The 21,747-nt window shown below is 42.0% G+C and overlaps 1 protein-coding gene across 6 annotated transcripts in view; it reads left to right on the plus strand.

Moving 5' to 3' along the window:
- Positions 1-21,747, plus strand: part of ZBTB38 (zinc finger and BTB domain containing 38) — a 158,288-nt gene that overhangs the window by 36,925 nt on the left and 99,616 nt on the right. For all 6 annotated transcript variants that reach the window (XR_005531129.1, XR_005531127.1, XR_005531128.1 and 3 more), the window contains exons 3-4: positions 14,245-14,429; positions 15,564-15,636. The gene's annotated coding sequence lies outside the window, so the exon portion shown is untranslated. The remainder of the gene's footprint in view (positions 1-14,244; positions 14,430-15,563; positions 15,637-21,747) is intronic.

A 21,747-nucleotide genomic window follows, 5' to 3' on the forward strand; every position in this document is an offset into this window, starting at 1 on the left:
CAGCCAACTTCTGCAGCTTCTCATAAGCACTTTATGAAGTCAACACTTGGGCATCTAGTCTCATGCTAGCTCCCAAATTTCTTCAACCCAGACCCTCCTGATTGTTGATTTCATAAGTCAGTAATCCCTTTACTCTCTCACTAATAGTGTGGATTAAGTAGTATCAAGGTATAAACCCTTCAGAAGCATCATGCACAACACACAATGCTTGCATCTCAAAGTCAACTTTTTTTTTAATACCATAAGCATTATTACAGAGAAATCATTACTAGCCCAAAGAATCTCTAATTCTTGGTATCTCCCATGGGAGCTGTCTGCTAATCCTCCTTAAGCCCAGCTCTCATCATGTAATTTCTGTGCTGGAAATCCAGCTGCTTCATGTCTGAACTCCTCTTCCCAACACCGAAAACCATCCACAAACTGGCCCCACTCTCCAGATATAACTCCATGTATACCCTAATACCCCCAACATGCATCATTGACCTCACAACCAGACATTGGCTCTCCCCACCTCTATCCCTTTGTCAAGGCTCTGGAACCTTCTTTTCCTTCCCTTCCACCTTTCTTTTCCAGCCAGCTAAAATCAGGAAATTGGATAGGCAAGGTTTCGTCCCAGTGTCCCTTATCCAGGGAGACTTTCTTGACTCATCCAGTCCTTCGGTCTCTCTGGGCTCCCCATGCCCTATCTACCCAGCTCATCATTTACTTCATGGCTGGTAGTCTTATCTTTCCAGTGAGATGGTGCCTTCCTCCTGGAAGGGCCCATATCTTTTACTTCCCTGTATTTCCAGAGTGCCAAACACATTGCCTCTTTGCACAGCAGGTGTTATTTTGAAACTCTGAGTCAAAGGAACTAAATCCATTTGTCTGCTTGCTGTTCATCTGGTTGTTCTCCAATTGATTCCTCTGGGGCACAAGAGAAATTCTAGAGTAATCAAGATCCAGATCTAGGCTGGTGGGTCCCAAATCCAAGCCTCACTTTCACAATTCTTGAAGATCCTATTTCTGTCTTTTTTTGAATGGGGAGTAGAGCACTTGGGAAGATCCTAAGAACTCATGTTTCCACTAAATCAATATATGCATATTATGAACTAAGCTATACATGTTGGATAGAATTTCTAAAAGGTGAAGATTATGGTGAAAGGAAGGAGTTAAGGAAGCTCTTTTCAAAATGCAAGAGCCCTTGTCTTTCCAGGAGGGATTTCCATAGATTACATATAGAAGAAATTGCCACATACTATTCAGCTGCAAGGAATGACACATTTCTGTATTTCTCTAAAGTCAAATTAAACTTGGCTTCAAGTTCCTCACTCTCTCCTGCTGGGGAAGACCCTAATGTCATGATCACTGGGTCTCCCTGTGTCTGTCCCCCAGGCTTTCATAGGCCCAGGGAAGTAGGGGTGTGCTGATGTGTAGACCATGGCAGGTGCCTTGGTTTCCACTGCTCCTTCTGCTACCACACGCGCTAGTCAGGGAGGATGCTGAGAGGACCATGGAGAAACTTCTTGGTGCTGTGTCTCTCTCCAGTGACTACAGCTTATCCATGGAGGCCCACACCCAGGCTCTCAAAGCAGGAGTGTGTAGTGTCCAACCTCCACAGGCTTTAAAGTACCTCCCACCTGAGTTCTTGCAGGAGTGGTGGGTCAGAGACCCCTGCCACCCTGGAAACCTGCACTTACTACCTCTACACATGCACACGCACAAGCATATGCATGCATGTGCACACACGCACACACACATGTAATCACGTGCACACACACACTTCTCCTTCTGGGGGAGCCACCAGTGGAGCTGAGCCACACTTCCCTCCTTTAATCCTGAGTAATTCTTAAGTCTGGCTTGTAAACAAAGATCTGAGTGAAAAGGCTTTTTATCCTGGAAAGCCTAGAAACTTCTCTAGTTTAGACTGTGAAGCACAAAGGGTTGTTTCTTTTCCTCTGAGGACAGGAAGCCCAGAACTTAAAACTCAAGGCCAAGAAGAAAATTACCTTATCATTCTTTTTTTGCTGATAAGGCCACAGCAGTAAAAAAGATAAGACACAGTTAACTTCTCCACCACTCTGTTTCATGGGTAGACACTGAGCCTGTAGGATTTGTGTGGTGGAGGTGGAGGTGGGGTGGCTAAAAGCATTAACAAAGGAGATTTGGACACTTAATGAAATCTCAAAGGGCAGCTTAGGAGGAGAAGCGGGGAAAGAAACCTGAGCCACATGTCTGCAGCATTAACTGTAGCAGGTGCCACTGTGTCCTGTGACCATTTGAAATGAGGAAATGGCAATTTGCAAAGACTTCCTATGCAGCAGCTGGACTAGGAATCCAGTTTATACTCGTTCTTTAACTATTATATCTCTTAAAAATATTTTCTTGGGGTGCCTGGCTGGCTCAGTCAGTTAAATGTCTGACTCTTGATTTCGGCTCGGGTCGTGATCTCACAGACCCAGCGGACAGTGCAGAACCTGCTTGGGATTCTCTCTCTCCCCCCTCCTCCCTGCTTCTTGCCTACCTGCATATGTATGCACATGCATTCTCTTCTTCTCTCTTATAATAAAGAAATAAACTTAAAAATATATATTTTCTCAAAATCTGTTATTTGTCCTTTAATGTTGTTTATGGTATCTTTTGCCATACAGAAGGCTTGGGTTTTTTGTAGAGAAATTTATTGTTGATTTTCTTGGTGGCATCTTGAATTTTGTGATTCATTTAGGAAGGTCTCCTCTATCACAGATTATAAAAAAATCTTCTCTTTTATTTTCTTTTGGTACTTTCACAACCTTTAAAAATGTTTATATCATCAGTGTAGCTTTTATTTATTTGGCATATAATGCAGGGGTAAGACCATTCATTAAAACCACCTAACTGCATTTCCATGCATCCTAGAGAAAAAGGGAGACTAAGTTCCTTCATCCATCTAAGAAACAGTGGTAAAAACTCTATGAAAGAGGAAAGGACACATAATACCAGTTTGTATCCAACAAAGACTATTTGCTTTAGTGGGAAAACTATCATGGCAACCATATAATCCAAAATTTCTAAAGTGGCTCATATTTGTAATATTCTTTCAGATACGTCATTACCATCCAACTTTTGATTTGGAAGCTGGGGCTAGTATAGTCAATGGGATTGTGTAAACACAGCCTGTTAAAGAGGACAAGGCAAACACCACAGGAGATATATTGAATTCTATGAATTCAGAGGAGCAAGCAATGTTTCTGCCTGGGAATATTAAGGAGAACATTCAGATTGGGCCTTGATTAGGCAAGCTAGATTTTGAGAGGCCAAGATGGTGGAAGAGGTCATTCTAGACCAAGGGAACACAGGAGCAAGGGTAGAGAAGCAGAGAAGCACAGATTGTGTTTCTGCACTTGTGAGCTATCCAATTGTCTGCTATATAGAAAAGTAGCCAGGGGGGTGCATGGGTGGCTTAGTCGGTTAAGAGTCAGACTTTCGCTTAGGTCATGATCTCGTGGTTCGTGGGTTCGAGCCCCGCGTCGGGCTCTGGGCTGACTGCCAGCTCAGAGCCTGGAGCCTGTTTCAGTCTGTGACTCCCTCTCTCTCTGACCCTCCCCTGCTCACGCTGTCTCTCTCTCTCTGCTAGAAATAAATAAAACATTAAAAAAAAAAAGTAGACAGGGATTAAATTAGATATAATTTGAGGCTGGAGAATGGAAAGCCTTGAATACCAAGGTAATGAATTTTTGCTTTATTTTCTAGATAATGGATCACCACTGGAGGCTTTATTTTTTTAACAGCTTTATTGAGATTATATAACATATAATTCACCTACTTAAAGTGTACAATTTAGTGGTTTTGGGTACATTCACAAATATGTGATACCAAAACCACAGTCAATTTTAGAACACATTCATCACATCAAAAAGAAATGTGTACCCTTAGGGTGCTTGGGTGGCTGAGTCAGTTAAGCGTCTGACTTTGGCTCAGGTCATGATCTTGTGGTTTGTGAGTTCAAGCCCCACAATGGACTCTGTGCTGACAGCTCAGATCCTGGAGCCTTCTTTGGATTGTGTCTCCCACTCTCACTGTCCTTCCCCTACTCATGCATGTGCACACACTCTCTCTCTCTCTCTCTCTCTCAAAAATAAATAAACGTTTAAAAAAATTTTTAAAAAGGAATGTGCACCTTTTATCTATCACCCCCTAACCCTCTGTCCTCATCCCAAGCCTAAGAAACCACTAATCCATTTTCTATCCTTATAGATTTCCCTGTTCTAAACATTTTATATAAATAGAATCATATAATATGTGGTCTTTGTGACTAACTTCTTGTGTTTGGCATAATATTACCACTAATGGTTTGAGCAGTAGAATTCTCTAATCAAAGTGGCCCTTTAGGAAGAATGTTCTGGATGCAGGATGGTAAAAGGAGGCTGTGAGGCCAGGGAGAACCATTAGGAGTCCTTAACTGCAAGTACCTGTTATGGGGTCATATGCGTGCTCAATATGCAAGATTTGGCTGCAAGTAAGAAAACACTAAACTACAAATGGCGTAAATAACAGGGACATAGTATCTTTGTGTGTACGTGTGTTAATTTTTTTTAATTTTTAAGGTTTTATTTTAATTCCAGTTAACATACAATGTTATGTTAGTTTCAGTTATACAGTATAGTGATTCAACACATCATACATCACTTGGTTCTTTTTTTTTTTAATTTTTTTTTAATACTGAGAGAGAGAGAGAGAGAGACAGTGTGAGCAAGAGAGGGTCAGAGAGAGAGGGAGACACAGAATCTGAAATAGGCTCTAGGCTCTGAGCTAGCTGTCAGCACAGAGCCCGATGCGGGGCTCAAACCCACGAACTGTTAAATCATGACCTGAGCCGAAGTCAGACACTTAACTGACTGAGCCACCCAGGCACCCCATACATCACTTAGTTCTTATCACACATGGCAAGTGCACTTCTTAGTCTCCATCACCTATTTTACCCACCACCCCCACCTTCCCTCTGGCAACCATCAGCCTGTTCATTATAGTTAAGAGTCTGTTTCTTGATTTGTCTCTCTCTTTTTCCCCACTTTGCTCCTTTGTTTTGTTTCTTAAATTCCACATATGAGTGAAATCATATGACATTTGTCTTTCTCTGACTTAATTTGCATAGCATTACACTCTTTAGCTCTGTCCATGTCATTGCAAATGGCAAGATTTCATTCTTTTTTGTGGGTAAATAATACTCCATTGTATATATATTCCACATCTTCTTTATCCATTCATAAGTTGATGGACACTTGGGCTGCCTCCATATCTTGGCTAATGTAAGTAATGCTGCTCTAAACACAGGGGTGCATGTATCCCTTTGAATTAATGTTTTTGTAATCTCTCAGTAAATACCCAGAAGTGCAATTGCTAGATGATAGGGTAGTTCTATCTTTAACTTTTTAAGGAACCTCCATACTGTTGTCCAGAGTGGCTGTACCAGTTTGCATTCCCCGCAACAGTGTCCGAAGATTCCTTTTTCTCCACATCTTTGCCAACACCTGTTGTTTCTTCTGTTGTTGATTTTAGCCATTCTGATGGGTAAGAGGATATCTCATTGTAGTTTTGATTTGCATTTCCCTGATGGTAAGTGATGATGAACATCTTTTTATGTGTCTGTAGACCATCTGGATGTCTTCTTGGGAAAAATGTCTGTTCATGTCTTCTGCCTATTTTTAGACTGGATTATTTGTTGGGGTGCCTGGCTGGCTCAGTTGCTACAGCTTGCACCTCTTGGTTTTGGGGTTTTGAATTTGAGCCCCACATCGAGTGCAGAGATTACTTGAAAATAAAATCTTAATTTTTTTTTTAAATTAACTTAATTGTTTTTGGGGTGTTGAATTGTATAAGTTCTTTATATATTTTGGTACTAATACTTGGTACTAATACTTTTAGTTTTGTTGATTGTTTGGATTTAGCAAGATTTTGTTCATTAAATTTGTAACTTTTTTATGAGCTAACTGAAATGCCTGAGAGAATTTGATATTAAATTTGTAAATGTTGTTTTAAATGTTTAAGTGTATTTAGTTAGGTCAACTTATATAAATAGTTATTTATTAGGGGAATATAATCTTCTAAATTTATAAGTTGATGAAATGAGTTCAAAGTATAACCATAAGAATGATCATTTTTATAAGTCAAAAATAATCTAAACGTGGATATTAATACAGTCCCACCTAACAAACCAGGCTGTTAACATTGATTATGGGAAGGAGTAATAGGAAGTCTTATAAGTCTTTTATTATATTGCTTTTAATTATGAACATGTACTGTTTTTCAAGTTTTCACAATTCTAAGAAAAGCATTAGAAAAGAAAAGAAAGAAAATAAAAGAAAGAGAGCACATAGCCCAAGCCATCAAAAGCTGTGAATAAAGCTGCAAGTCCTTAGTTATATGTCAGCAACATCTCAATAAAGCTTTGGGAACGGGGAGCTTCAGGTCCTTGGGTAGATCATAAACCATGACTCTAATCCACCTCAGCACTATTGACATTTGGGACCAGAGAATTAAGGTGTTGATATAACTCATAAGAGCATAATAGTAACACCCCTCCAGGTGGTCTGTCTATTTGGATGAGGATAGAAACTGTAAGTCCGAGGGATCAAATTTCATCAGTAGTAAAGGACTTGGGAACATCGAGGCCATTTCCTCAGTTGTGAGGGGTTGTCCTGTGTATTATAGGATGTTTAGCAGTATCCCTGGCTTCTACCTACCAATGATAGTGGCATCACCCATCCCCAGGCAAATGACAGACAGAGATGTCTATACAAGTTGCCAAGCTTTCCCTGGGGGCAGAATCAGCCCAGGGTGAGAACCACTGCTCTTGTTCTCAATTTCTCATTAGTGATGGGACACCTTGAACCAAGCTCCCTTAAAACTCCAACATTGATTTCACCAATACCGAATCTATGAATGTTTTCTAGAAGCTGTTTTCCTCCAGAGCCACTAGAGGGGACACTCTGCAACACAAAGGACAGAACAGAGCCCTTGGGGAACCTTATTTTCGTCTCCTTTTGGACTTTGTTGTCTCCGATTTGGAGGGCCCAGCCTTTAATAAATAGTCTTTGATGCTGAGAATTATAACTCTTACCCACAAGGCATGTAGAGCTGTTTGTCTTGTGGTTTGTGCCATAAAAGTTGGTGTTTTTAGATATGATAGAAGAAAGTGAAGTGTTCTTTGCTTCTTTAAACATTCTTCATAAGGCAGTCAGGTGAATAACATTACTAAAGAGAAGTTATGTGTCTCCATGAAGAGAACCCATGGGATAACCAGGCTAGGAGGCGAAAGGCTGAGTTCTCTTCCAGGCCCTGCCACTTCCAGGCTGTGCGACATTGGCCAAGTCTCTTAACCTTTCTGGTTAAATATAGCAGCTAAGGAGATAAGCTGAGAGATTAAGGTCGCACATGGAATTACATGGTCAGGCAACGGTTTAGATCTGACCTGTCAATTTCATGGGATGCTTGTGAGAATCAAATGAGATGGCATATGTGAAAAAGCTTTGAGAAATAGGAAGCCCCTTACAAGTTCAGGTGTGGATTTGCAGGTATTATGAGAGGGAAAGGAGATGGTGACTAAGAGGGAGCATGGGGGGTGGGGGAAACAAGAGGGGGGTGGGGGAGGTCTGCAAAGGCAACAGAATCCTCCACCAACTGTTATAAATTATAGAAAAAGGCCTCACTTCCCCCCAAATCCTCCACTGCTGATGGAACTTCATCCCTGGGACTTAAGGTTTCAATCCCTATCCAAATGGACTAACCACTTGGAGGGGTGTTACTTTATTCTCTTGGAGTTGCTTAAATACCTTAATGAAAGTGACAGATCTACTCCAACACTGTGTCTTAGCCTTTAAAAATCCTGAACCACAGTGACAAATATGTTTCTCAGAGAGACCCAGTTCGCACACATATTATAAAACTGAAACAAAAGTCTTATAATGTACTTGAATTTTTCTGTTCTGTTTTATTTTGTCACTTGAAACTAATGCTGGTTCTGACCCAATAAATAGTGGGTACTGACCTGCAGTTTTAAAAACACTGTCCTAGAAGTTTTTGTGGGAGGATGGAATCCTGGTGCTTGGCTGGGGAAGAAACAGGAGATATGACCCCCAAACATTACTCAGAGAGCCTCAAGGATGAATTCTTTCACAATTTTCTAGGGGCTGATTCTTTGGGGAATGATTCAGGAAGAAGAAAGAAAAGCAATAATCTTGAATTCATGTAAATGAGTGAGGATGGGCCACTGAGCAGTAGTCTCCCAGCTGCATTCTTAGAGGTCATGATCTAACCTTTGCTCCATTAACATAAAGTGTATACAGGCATAATGTAACAATACCATAATAAAAATTAAAACCCAACATTTATTGAGCCCTTATCAGACATTGCACTGGGCACTTTATGTGAATGACGATACAAATGAAGTTTGAGAGTTCCCTGGTTTTCTTTTCATCCTGCATGCTAAAGAGAATTCTGGCTTTGCCTGTCCAGTTTCTTCCCCTCACCTATCAGAAGAACAGGACAGAAGTAGAAGAATTAGAGTAACATTGGTTAGGGTGAGAGAAAAACTTGCCAGGGAGCTTGGCAGAAAGAAGAGGGGGCAAAAGCTATGGGGTGTAGGAGTTTGGATAAGATGGGGAAAAGGATGTTAAGAACCCGTGCAGGGAGCTCTGTATGGTGCTTGAGAAATGCAAGTATTGAATATGAGCTAATTTGAAATTATTTTCTGGTGACTGGACTGGGTTTCTTAGATTGTAACATTACCCTGAGACTGGCCCATGTAGGTCATGGTCCAAGAGGGTCAGATACGCATTACCTTATTTAATCTACACAACAAACCCAGAAGATGGTATTATTATTTCCTTTATTTTCAGATTAAAAAAATAAAGGAGGCTGATACAGGCTAAGTAAGCTTAAAGTCATATAACTAAGAAATAGTGGAGCCAGTACTGAAACTTCTTTCAACCTCCAAATTAGGGGCTCTTAACAAGTCCATGAACAAAGATTATTTCCAATATAAATAATATCAATTAAGAACAAGTTAATTAGGATAAGATTTAACAAAAGAAATGTAAGACTTGTGCACCAAAATGGTAAAACATTGTTTAAAGAAATTAAAGATCTAAATATATGGGAAGTCTTCCCAGGTTCACGGATCAGAAGATAGTTAAACTGGGAATACTCCCTAAACTGATCTACAAGTAGAACACAATCTCTTTCAAAATCCCCACCGGATTTTTTGCAGAAATTGAGAAGATATTCATAGGAATCAAAGAGAAATGCAAGGGATCCAGATTGGCCAAAACAGTCTTGAAAAAGCACAAAGTTGTACTCATACTCTCCAATTTCACACTTATTATGAAGCTGTACTAATCAAAACAGTGTAGTGCTGACATAGGAACAGGCAGCTAGATCCATGGAATAGAATTAAGAGTCCAGAATAAGCAAATATTTATACTCAGTTGATTTTTGACAAAAGGGCCAAGACAATTAAATGTGGGAAAGAATGGACTAATCTTTAAAAGAAGCTTTGGGGGCACCTGGGTGGCTCAGTTGGTTGAGTGTCCAAATTTGACTCATGTCATAATCTCGTAGTTCATCAGTTGGAGCCCCACGTTGGGCTCTGTGCTGACAGCTCAGAGCCTGGAGCCTGCTTCAGATTCTGTGCCTCCCTATCTCACTGTCTGTCTGTCTCTCTCAAAAATAAATAAACAAACAAACAAATAAATAAAATTTATAAATAAATAAACTTTGTATTTTAGAGCAGTTTTAGATGTCCAGAGTTCTTGTAAAAATAATCTTTCAACAAATGATTCTGGATATCCACACGAAAAGAATGACTTTGGATCCTTACTTTATACTATATAAATTAAAGTGGATCATAGACCTACATATGAGAACTATAGCTATTAATCTATTAGGGGTGCCTGGGTGGCTCAGTCAGTTAAACATCCAGTTCTTGATTTCAACTCAGGTCATGATTTCACAGTTGTGAGACTGAGCCCCATTCTGAGCATAGAGCCTGCTTTGGATTCTCTCTCTGCCCCTCCCCTTCCCCCTCAAAATAAATAAATAAACATTTTTTAATAAAATAAAATTGTTAATCTGTTAGAATAAAACTTAGGTATAAATCTTTATGACCTTGGTTTAGACAATGGTTTCTCAGATTTGACACCAAAAAGCACAAGTGATGTACCGAAAGATTGAGAAATGGGACATTATCAACATTAAAAACCTTTCTCCTTCAAAGAATATCATAAATAAAGTGAAATGACAATCCAAAGACAGGACGATAATATTTGTAAAGCGTATTTCTGATAAGAGGTTTATATCCAGAATGTATAAAGACTAAAAAATAAAAGGACAAATAACCAATTTAAAAATGGACAAAGGATTTGAACAAACAGCTCTCCAGAGAAGACCTACAAATGATCATCAGTAAGCTCATGAAAAGATGCTCAACATCATTAGTCATTAGGGAGATGCAAATCGCAAGCAAAATGAGATACCACATCACACCCACTGGGATGGCTAGAATAAAAAAGATAGACAAGAATAGTGTTGTGAGGATGTGCAGAAATCAGAATTCTCACACATCGCTGGTGGGAATGTAAAATGGTGCTCTTGAACAGTCTGACAGCTCCTTAAGGCGTTAAACAGAGTGCTTGCTTCGCAGCCCACATATAAAATGTTAAACATAGAGTCACCTTACGACCCAGCCCAGCACTTCTACTCCTTGGAATCCATCCAAGAGACATGAAAACATATGTCCACCTGGCACATCCACACAATGGAATATTATTTGGGCATAAAAAGGAATGAAGTACGAGGGCACCTGGCTGGCTTGATCTTGGGGTCATGGGTTTCAACACCCCACGCTGTGCATAGAGCTTACTTTAAGAAGTTAAAATGAATAAACAAACAAACTTTGATAAGGGGGAATGAAGTACGGATATATTCTACAACATGGACGAACTTTGAAAATATTACGCTAAGTGAAAGAAGACAGACACAAAAGGCCACATATTTGTGATCCCATTTGTACGAAATGTCCAGAAGATGCAAATCTATAGAGACAGAGAGAAGATTAATGTTTGCCTAGGACAAGGGGGTGGGGGCTGGCCCTAGTGTGGAGTGACTAATGGGCATGTAGTTTCTTTCTGGGATGATCAAAAAGCTTCTAAAGTTAGATTACAGGTCACACAATTCTGTAAATACTAAAATCCATTGACTTGTACACTTTAAGTGGGTTAACCTTATAGTATGTAAATTTTATCTTAGTAAATTGTGTTTTAGAAAGTGCATGAGATAAGAGAAATTGGAGGCAGCAGGTATAGACAAGTCTTCGAGGAATTCCTTGAACCTGTAAAGGTTTTATTGATGTATATTTTAATTATCAGTATGTAACTGCATTTGTTGTAACAAAGGATTCTCTAGATGGGGTAGAGGTTAGGGGGCGTCACCGTGCATATTTCTCTGTGTCCCCCAGGAGACGTTTTGCCCAGTTCTGATTTTATCCTGTATTAAAATCAATCCCAGGACACATGGTGCCAGGCCCTGCATCTCACTCAAGCTGAGTCATCATTTCCCCTTTTTTTCCTTTTCTCTTACCTTGGCCCCACAGGTAGACTAAAATAATAGTCTCTCTTTATCTTATTAGAGAAATAAGCAAGCAAGGCCACCAACCCTTTGGGGAAGCAGAGTGGGGAGATGACCAAAAGGCATTTTCTACAGAGAAACAAGGGGGGGGGGGGGAAACCCAAGCTTCCTGCCAAAAATGCCTGGAACATAGAGCATTTTCCTCAGTCCAAGGTCAGGCTCTGTGTAGACGTTGACAATGACCCTGATCGGTTGTTGCTGCTCCCCTAATTAAAAGCATGTGGCTATCTCTCTTCTGAAATTCACCTTTGCTAATTCAACCTTGCTGGGGAGTCAGATCCCACAGCACACATGTAATTCCTCAGAGTGGCAACTGGCATAACTCCCAGGAATGAGGTTACTACACGATGTCCCCAGCTGTCAGAGGTGTTGATCGCCTGAGCCAGGGAGAGGGGTCTCATAGCCACAGTGGGGAGGAAAGCCATGGCGTGGCATTATTGAGGAGGCCACTGACACCTCCCTCCCCACTTCTGCAAGGGGCTGGGAATTCCTGGCATTTGTCTTTTTTTTTTTTTTTTCTTTTGGAATGAGACATTTAGGAGAATCATGGCAAAGTACAAACATAGAATCATAAAGCCCAGAGGGAGAAGGACCTCCAAGGTCATCTTTATCCTGGGCCCATATTCCCCCATAAGCAGATGCTCTCCTCTTGCCAACCCACCTCATCTTGGCATGAACACAGCCACTGACCGGACTCTCACTCTGTCCCAGAAAGGCAGCTGATCCTGGTAGGGCAGTGCTGAGGCAATGACTGCCCCTGTCAGGTTCAGCTCTGTCCCTGTCACCTCCAACCCCTCCTTGTACTTGAAACACGCCATTGTTCTAACTCCTTCTCTAGGTCGTGGAGTCTTTGAAAGCTATCTTGTTTTTCTTCCTTCTAGACTTCTTGCCTGTCCCAGAAAAGCAGTGCCTTTAGCTGCGCTGACCCCCCCCCCCCCGCCCCTCCAACGTACATCCATGAGTCCAGGGGCAGAAAGACAAATCTGGGTCTCAGCCCCTCTGAGATACTCTGTCTACTGTTCTCCCGCACCCTGCATCCACCACAAACCACCAGACCTCCCTGGCTTCTTCTCCCAGTCCCAGCTTCTCACCCCCACTGGGACCTGACAACAAACCTGCCCTCCTGACCATTCTGGCTATCCCAGACCTTGTGTTGGCCCATAAAGAGGACATGAGGCCTACTACCCTCGACAGACCATCCCTAATTGCTCCACTACTTCCTTGTGGAATTGGCTTCAAGCCCCGTCATTACCCTGAACAGCTCACCTGAACAGGCTGCCCTTGGTCATTATTCACATATTCACTTCAGCTACTCAGCATGGCGATTCAGAACACAGGATTTGAGATCAAACAGGATTTGAGATCTGCCATTAACTAGTGTGAGACTTTAGAGAGCCTCTTAATCTCTCTGAGCATCCATTTTCTCATCTATAGAATAGGGAATAATAATAGTAACTAACCTCATAGCTTTGTCATGATGATAACAATAAATAAAATAATCTTTGTAAAGCACTTAGCACACAGGCTTGAACATTCAGTGCAAGTATTCAATATATGTTTTCTACTAGTTTATTTTGAAATTATCATCTAGGGACACGTAGGTGGCTGATTCGGTTAAGTGTCCGACTCTTGATTTCCGCTCGGGTCACGGTCTCACAGTTCATGAGATTAAGTCCCAGTGGGGCTCCACGCTGACAGCATGGAGGCTGCTTAGGATTCTCTCCCCTGCTCTCCCTCTGTCCCCTTCCCACGCCCCCTCATGTGTGTGCATGTGCGCTCTCTCTATCAAAAGAAATAAGCTTTTAAAAAGAATTATCATCTAAATGTATCAAAATACATTCATTCATGGTGTATTTACTGAGTCCCATGCCAGCTCTGGGATATAAAAACCTCTTTTAAAGAATGGTGCCCTCTTAACTCCAGGAGGTGCAGGCTCACACTGGCCCTCAGAGACAGGGAGCTGAGGCCCCAGGCCATGGCCTAAAGGCACTGACCACCGGATACTGTCCAGAGAATGTGACAAGAGCACCTTCCACCTCTTCACGTGTCTTTTAATACTACCTCGACTCCCTAGTTAGGGCAGCACCACGAGGAAAAAGGGGGAAGCCAGAGGGAGATGTAAGAAATCCCCAGAGAAACACCCTCTTGTGCTTCTTTCTTTGACAGAGAGTGGCCATGCCTCTGCCATGCAAGAGGGTGACGTCTCTCCGGGGGAGGCCTTCCTGAATCTGCCTGGGACTGTTCCGGAAGTAGGAAGGGCGGCTGGGGGTGGGGAGACAGCAGGAATGTTCTCCTGGCTTGCCGCTTAGTACAGGCGAGTGTGCCGAGAGGAGGGCCTCTGGACATCAAAGGTTCCTTTTGTCCCCTTCCGAGTGGCAGGGCAGCCAGGCCGCTGGCGATGACTCAGGCCTGTCCCTGACGTCACCCACGCCCGGCCACTGGCCTCCCTCTGCAGCCAGGAAACTGGCTGGGGAGTGGCACTCGCAGCTGCAGCAAATCTCAAAATAAGGAGGCCACTGCCTCTCTCCTCCTCCTCTCCATCTCCTCACAACACACCTTTCTTTTCTTCTTCTTCTTTTTTTTTTTTTTTTTTTTTTTTTTTAGCCTCATGGAAGGTTTTGCTTGTAGATCAACTTTCAAAATGTAGGAAGTCAGAATGGGTGACATCATCAGAAAAATATGTGGAGCTGATCTCAACAAGAAGTGAAGAACCCAGAGCAAGAAAGCGGTTATAACTCCTGAGCCCAGGGAGCTGGCAGCGTCTGGGTTTCAGAGGAGCCAGCGTCGGAGTAAGTGAAGGCCCACCCCTGCCCCCCTCACTCAGCGCCCTACACTCTGTGGCGCCATCTTGTTTCCTGACACCTGTGGCTTCGCAGGCCCCAGCCCAGAGGGAGGGAGTGGGGACTGCATTTGGGAGACCCTCCAAATATACCACTAAAGGGGTTTTATCTGATCTCTCTCTTCGCACAGGACCAGACAAGAATGCATTTCCTCTCAAAAAAAAAATATATATATGTATATATGTGTACGTATATATATAGGCTGAAAGCCTAGGGGCAATGGCTCAAGTCATGCCTTCCCCCGCCAACCTTCTTGTTTCGTCTCCTCTTCCCCCTCCGGAGCCCTGGTGCTCTGTTTTGGACAGCCAGAATGTTTGTTCAGAGTTCTGAACTCTTTGCTTCCTGGATCTCAAACCGAGTAATCAGACATAAAAGGAAAGCCTGTTCTAGGCAAATACGTACCCTGTGTCATCCAATTGTAGTTTTGCACATAACCTGGTAAAAGATGGCAACTCTCATAAGAAAACATCCACAACCTGCCGCCTTTACAGAGCATGTTTCTGGTTGCCTCTGATTGTTTTGGTGCACGTACCTCCATTGTTTCATCACCGTGTTTATAAAGTGCTTATTTTAATTCCTCCCTGTGCCCTTGCATCTGGAATGATATTAAACACAAAGACAGATTGAATGTATCTCTGATGTCTGTTTTAACGTCACCTGAAAAACTTACGCCTTTGCCTAGCCTATAATTTTACAAGCTCTGCAAGTTCCTAACCAAGAAAGTTAAGTTCCTGAGAGAAGTTTAAATGTGTACCTAAGTACTGCAGAGCACAAAGGCGTAGAAATCACACCCAGTGCTCCTAGCCTCCCGTGTCATCCCCTGAGTCAGCACTTAGTCTTTGAATAGCTTACTTAGCAGAGTAGAATTGTTCTTTATACATTCTGTTTTATAATGATTAGAGGGGGATGTATTTAAAAAATAAAATTTAAAGGCAATAGGGAAGCTTGTCATTTACTGGAAAACAGTGGCAAATTCCTTTATAGTCTGACAACACCCTTTGGAAAGTAATCATATTTTTGTTTTATAATTATATTCGTTTTGTACATCTTACATTTACTTTTTGTTTTAATTTAATGCATCAGGTTGTCAAAGTGAGACTCTGCTAAATTATTGTTCTTCTGGCTGTAAGATCTGAATGCTGTGACCACTAATTTGGTGAGTGTTATTTGTCCCTAATGGCTGCTTAAGTATAAGTTCAGTAGTTCTGTTCTCTTGGTTTATAGTAATATTTAAGGAAAGGGGAGAAAGCATGGGAACTTCTGTGCACACACAAAAACAACTATATCAAAAGGGGCATGTAAGTGTTAGGATACGCTAATTGCTATAGTAGCCTGAAAAATGTATGATGGCTCAAACACAAGAGAAGCTTATTTCTTGCTTATGTAACTCTCTTTCACACATGCATTCAGAAATACACATGGAAAGAGACTCCACCCTCTACAGCACGTGATTTTCAAGGTTATCAGGACTGTCTCCACTCTCCAGCAGAAGAGAAAAAGAGTGTGAAAAAGTATACAGAGGAGGTTTTCACAGGCCATGCCTAGAAGGGATGTACAACACTTCTATTCACATTCGGTTCACTAAAACTCAGTCACATGACAGTGGCTAACTGCAAAGGGATCTGGGAAATGTAGTTCCCAGCTATGCAGCTACTTCCCAGGGATCTAGAGAGGGTTCTAGAGAGTTTCTGGATAAGAGATTGTCCTCTCTGGCACAGCATAATAAAGAGCTTAGAGATGCTCAAGGATAAGATAGCAGAACGAATCAGTGGGAGAAACAAAAAATTATCAGGTATTTAGTATTCCCTGACTGACTCACTTAGGTAACATCTGGCCATATGAGCAAGGAGCAGTGGGTGAGATTTTTTAAGATGCCTCTGTTCTTTCCAACTGTGAGCCTTTATATGAGCACTACCATGCTGGCAGTGACTAGCACATGAGGAAGGACATTCTATCCCTTATTTTCCCCTCCAGGCTCCCCTTGGTCTAAGATCATTCTGGCATTGTTTCCTGGTTCTGGGTCTAATCATGCTAGTTGGAATTGTCCAACAGAATTCCATTCCCCCACCTTTGAGCCCCAGTAGTCTGTTGGAAAGCTCATGGTTTCTTTAGCTTATGGTTGTCTGCTTCTGGGAGATTTGGGAAGCTATCCTGCCTGATCTACTCCAGATCTTGGCTCATGTTTTAATCTTGGGTGTGTGTTCGGGGTAGGGGGTAGGATCCTTGACTGAAATGGAATCTTCAAACCAAGTTATTAGAGAAACATTTAAAAATAGATTTAAAAGGTTCAGGCTGGAGAGATTAGTGCAACCCTAAGGATTTGATACATAATTCTAGTTTTTTTTCTTTTCGGGGAAAGTTTTAAAACATGTACTGAAATATTGAGTGTTAAGGCTATAACCCCTGTTTGGAGAACTCTGAACTAATTTTATATTTTATGTAGCCTTTTCACCATTGTGGGTCTTAGTGCAGAATTCCCCTGCAGGTAAATATCGGAAACCATATGTATGATGGCCCAAAGGCATCATAAAGACCTCCAATAAAAACAGATTACATGTGCTTGCTTCAGCAGCACATATACTAAAAGTGGACTACAGCCTTTGCCTGAGATAGTTCTCTAGTTCTGTTGTCAATATCTGGCTAGATACCCTGATTTATGATTGAAATTTGCCCCTGGACTTGACATTTCTGGGACCCACACCCTGAAGAGCACACAGTGTGCATTGTGTGGGAAGGCCAGCTACTGGCCAGTTTGACACAGCCTCTTGGGCTCTCATGGAGCCTGGTGCCTGGCCTAGTCTCCTATTGCTGCTCACCTCTGCCCAGTGCTCTCACATCAGGAATGGTCTAAGGAGGAGTGGAATAGAGTAAGTTGATTTGTTGCAAAAATGCTTTAGTCTCTCAAAGTTCATTTGCTGTGCCTTGGTTTGTCCTGGAAGTATCTAATGAACTGAAAGCTGGCTGGGCTGGTGGAGGAAGCTAAAGATAAGGGCAAGTTGAATGGGGGAACCCAGAGCCTGCTTAGAAGGGTGCAGCCAAAGGGGTAAGTTGAGAACAAGTGCTAGGTTTCAAAGGCTAGAACCAGGTGGGGACAATCTGTTGCTGGAAGTCCCAGTCTAATGGAGTCGGCCAGGAAGGGCAAGGCCAAAGACCATTCAAGAAGGAAAGATGTCAGCGTCCTTTTACTTGGGAGACTCAGCAGTCTCAGTTATAAATTTCAACTGCCATGTGATAATGACTTCTCAGAGCACTAAGTATGTAGGAAGACCATATGAGCGTGTGTGTGGAAGGGGTCAGTCTCCTGATTTTTCATGTCTAGCTTCATTGATAGCGTGACAGGGAGGAGTGTGTAATCACCAAATCAGAATTTCAATACTATCAGCACGACCCCTCCACAGTGTTGGTATAGCACACTGGGTGACCTCACAAACACGCCAACAAAGCAGCAGTGACAAGGTATACACCTTGTAAATATTTTGATCTTCAACATTTTCAAAAGTGTCAAAGTAGACATCATGGGAAAAATTACACTTTTCTTGAACTTCCTTATCTTTAATTCTATATTTTATTATTTAAAAAAATTTATTCTGTGTGAGGGGCATAATTAAAATTTGAGGTTCCATAGTCTTTTCAGAGCTTAGAGTTTAGCTTGGACCAATTAATCTATGATAAGCAGACATGGACCGTGCATAGCAGGCTGCCATAGATAGTGCCTAGACCAGTTGGTTACTTTTTTATTTTTACTTTATTTTTATTTTTATTTTTTTAATGTTTATTTTTGATAGAGACAGAGAAGAGCATGAGTGGCATAGGGGCAGAGAGAGAGGAAGACACAGAATCTGAAGCAAGCTCCAGGCTCTGAGTGTTGGTACAGAGCCTGATGCGGGGCTTGAACTCACGAACCAAACTGTGAGATCATGACCTGAGCTGGAGTGGGATTCTTAACTGAGCCACCCAGGTGCCCCTATTTATTTATTTTTAAATGTTTATTTTTTGGGAGAGAGAGAGAGAGCATGCACATGTGTGTGCATGAGAGGGAGAAGGGGCAGAGAGAGAGGGGGATGGAGGATACTCAGTGGGGTCTGTGCTGACAGTAGCGAGACTGATGTGGGGCTCAAACCCATGAACCATGAGGTCACAACCTGAGCCAAAGTCAGACAACCAGCTGAGCCACCCAGGTGCCCCTCAATTGGTTATTTTTAATCACAGAGGTTTTATAGTTTTCATAGCACAGAAATACAAACCCCCTTCTTACACTGGGTCAGCATTTATGAACGTTCTTTTATTCCACTTAGAGGATTTTGCAGTAAGGCCACGTCATATTCACCAAAGCTAAGAATTCATGGTAATAGGGCTTTGGAATTGCTCATGCTGAAATCCCCCAATTTCTTGTCAAGAACTAAGTTGGAAAACACCACACTTGAAGACTTCACAGTTTTGTTTTTAACTCAAGAAGCCTCTGCTTTTCATCAGAACTTGAAAGCTTCCTCCCGCCTCCAAAATGGTATTTTTAAAGGATGTAAAACTGAGATTCTGTCAGAATAAATAAAGTAATATATATAAAATGGTTTGGGGGGAAATGGTTTGGGCAACAATATATAGCAAGTCAAGGGATTGATGAAAATAATTATAATAATGGTTAGCATTGGTGTTTTGACTTTTGACGTTGGTATTAATATTGTTAAGTATCATCATTTAAAATTTTTTGATCTTTCTAAATTGACTTTCATCTGAGATCCTTAGTACCACTCCTTACCTAGCCACACACAGCATGTGGAGTAAAATTTTCAAGGTCGTTTGGAAAGGTTTGACTGTAGGCCAGAGACCTAACCAAGAGGCTTGTAATGTTACTCAGAGAGAGATTTGACCTAGGGGGTCACTGAAATCTGAGACAGGATGGATTGGAGCCGTCTCTCTGCCAAAAAAAAAAAAAAACAAAAAAAACAAAAACAAAAAGGGTATTTCCTGGCATCTTAGGGAGCTCCCAGTGTATTGGCCACAGGAGGCTTTGAAACCTCTCCACAAAAGCATTGATGTCGGATAATGTCTCCCAAATGAGAATGGAGTCCATTGCCTGTCCAAAAGCCCCTCATCCTGAGTGCATTCTGTCTGCTCGGTGTTATGGGGTGGGGGTTATACACAGAATCAACAGGCATGAGCTCAGCCCAGGAGCAGTGAAGAAGGTATCATTTAAACTGTGAACTCCCCTCCATGTCCCGGATCCTGTCATCTGTTATCTTTGAGTGTAGCGGGAAAGCAGTATCTAGTGAAAGGACTTTCTCATTGACCCACATTCCTTGGCATCAACTATCCCAAGGTGCTTCACAAAAGAGAATGTAGCTTGAAATTCACCCCAAGCACCAGATAGAGTATGAGTCCTTCTGCAGCCAGGCTATGGCTGGGCTGCACTCCTAAGAGGCGTCTCTTCCCTCCGTTTTCACTCTACATGATGCAAATTCCTTTTTGTTTCAATTAAAATACTTATTGTTTTTCATATATAAAGAGTCATAACTAGTTACTATACAAAAAATGGAATCTACAGAAAAAGATCAAGGAGAAAACAACAGCCTCCAGAAATACAACAAACAAGCAACAATTCTGTATTAACATTTTGATGTATTTCTTTCCAGTTTTTCACATATATAAATAGAAATTATTTGACATGGTATTTTTATGCATTTTCTCACCTCACTTACCACTGTGTTGTAAACCTTTCTCCAGGTCACTAAGTGGCCTGTGAACATTTTATTTATTTTTTATTTTTATTTGTTTGTTTTATTTATTTATTGAGAGAGAGAGAGAGCACAAGTGAGGGAGGATCTGAGGCAGTGTTTCCTGACAGGCTCTTTGCTGACAGGCTGACAGCAGCTAGCCCAAAGTGGGGCTCAAACTCACAAACCATGACATTATGACCTGAGCCAAAGTTGGACACTCAACCCATTGAGCTACCCAAGTGCCCCTGAAAATTTGATTTTTAATGTCTGTTTTTCCATTGCATTGATATGTCTTAATTTGTCCATTCTTTTTTTGATGGGTATTTTTTTAGATGTTTATTTTTGAGAGAGACAGAGCATGAGCAGGGGAGGGGCAGAGAGAGAGGGAGCCCCAATGTGGGGCTCAAACCCACGAACCGAACCAGGAGATCATGACCTGAGCTGAAGTCTGACGCTTAACCAACTAAGTCAGCCAGATGCCCCTTTGATGGGCATTTTGATTGGCTGTAAAGCTCTGCTGTTACCAATCTGTAAACATTCTTGTGGATAAATTTTTGTGGACATCTTGGGGAAAATTCCTAGAATTGAATCAGTAGGTCAAATGACCTGTTTTTAAATGTCCTAATATACATTGGTAAATTAGCCTCCAGAAAGTCACCAGTATCTATCTCGAAACCTAAGTCCCCATCAGTTTCTTTTTAATACACCCTCCTAATCCTTATACACATTAAAGCCTGAGAACTATTGATATGCTGCATTCAATTTAATAAACATTCATTTCAGCAAACACTTATTAGAAAACAGGGAGCCCTGAGATAGTATATCTAAACCAGAATTTAACTTAAAGTCTCTTTTTTTGGCCTCTGAATTTTAGATTTTTTTCTTAATTGTGGTATGGTGTAGTTGAAAGATTTTCAGCTAGGGAATCAGGAAACCTTACCGTAAGTATGAGATAACTGAGACCCAGAATGATTCACTTACTTCCAGGGGGTTAGCCAGAGATTCAGTGGCGGCAGTAAAACTAGGACTTCGGTAGACAGAGGGCCTAGATCTCCCCAGCCTCAGGGTAGCAGAGACAAAGCCCCAATGAGAAGACAGACTCCTCACGATGGACACTCTGCCTCAGCCAGGAAACTTTTATCCGCCTTCTGGTAGGCAGGGCCATATCTCAGGACCTGTGTGGGCAGCCCAGACCCTGTGAGGGGCCCAGGGGCCCAGCTTGGTCACCTAATGAGACCAGGCCACTGTGTGCCTAAGCCCTGAGGTGGTAACACCAAAGCTGCGCCGAAGAAGACATGGAACAGCCACGTAGAGCCACATACAAGAGCAGAGTAGGAAATGGGGTCCAGAGTCAGAAGGCAAAAGAGCAGAGATTCATATTGTAGTCATATCTTAACTGCAAAAGAAGACAAAGCCAGAGCTAGAGAGGAGCTGCGTGACTCTTCCTCAGAGTCCCATCACATAACTTCACCATCTGGGGAGGTGCCTGCCTGTAGCTGTGCCTGCCATTTTAAATCTGGAAGGTGCTGTGCCCCAGGCTGCCTTCTGACAGC

This window comes from Hyaena hyaena, unplaced genomic scaffold, assembly GCF_003009895.1.
Source record: "Hyaena hyaena isolate Hyena2069 unplaced genomic scaffold, ASM300989v1 scaffold_311, whole genome shotgun sequence".
In the NCBI taxonomy this organism is placed as follows: Eukaryota; Metazoa; Chordata; class Mammalia; order Carnivora; family Hyaenidae; genus Hyaena; species Hyaena hyaena.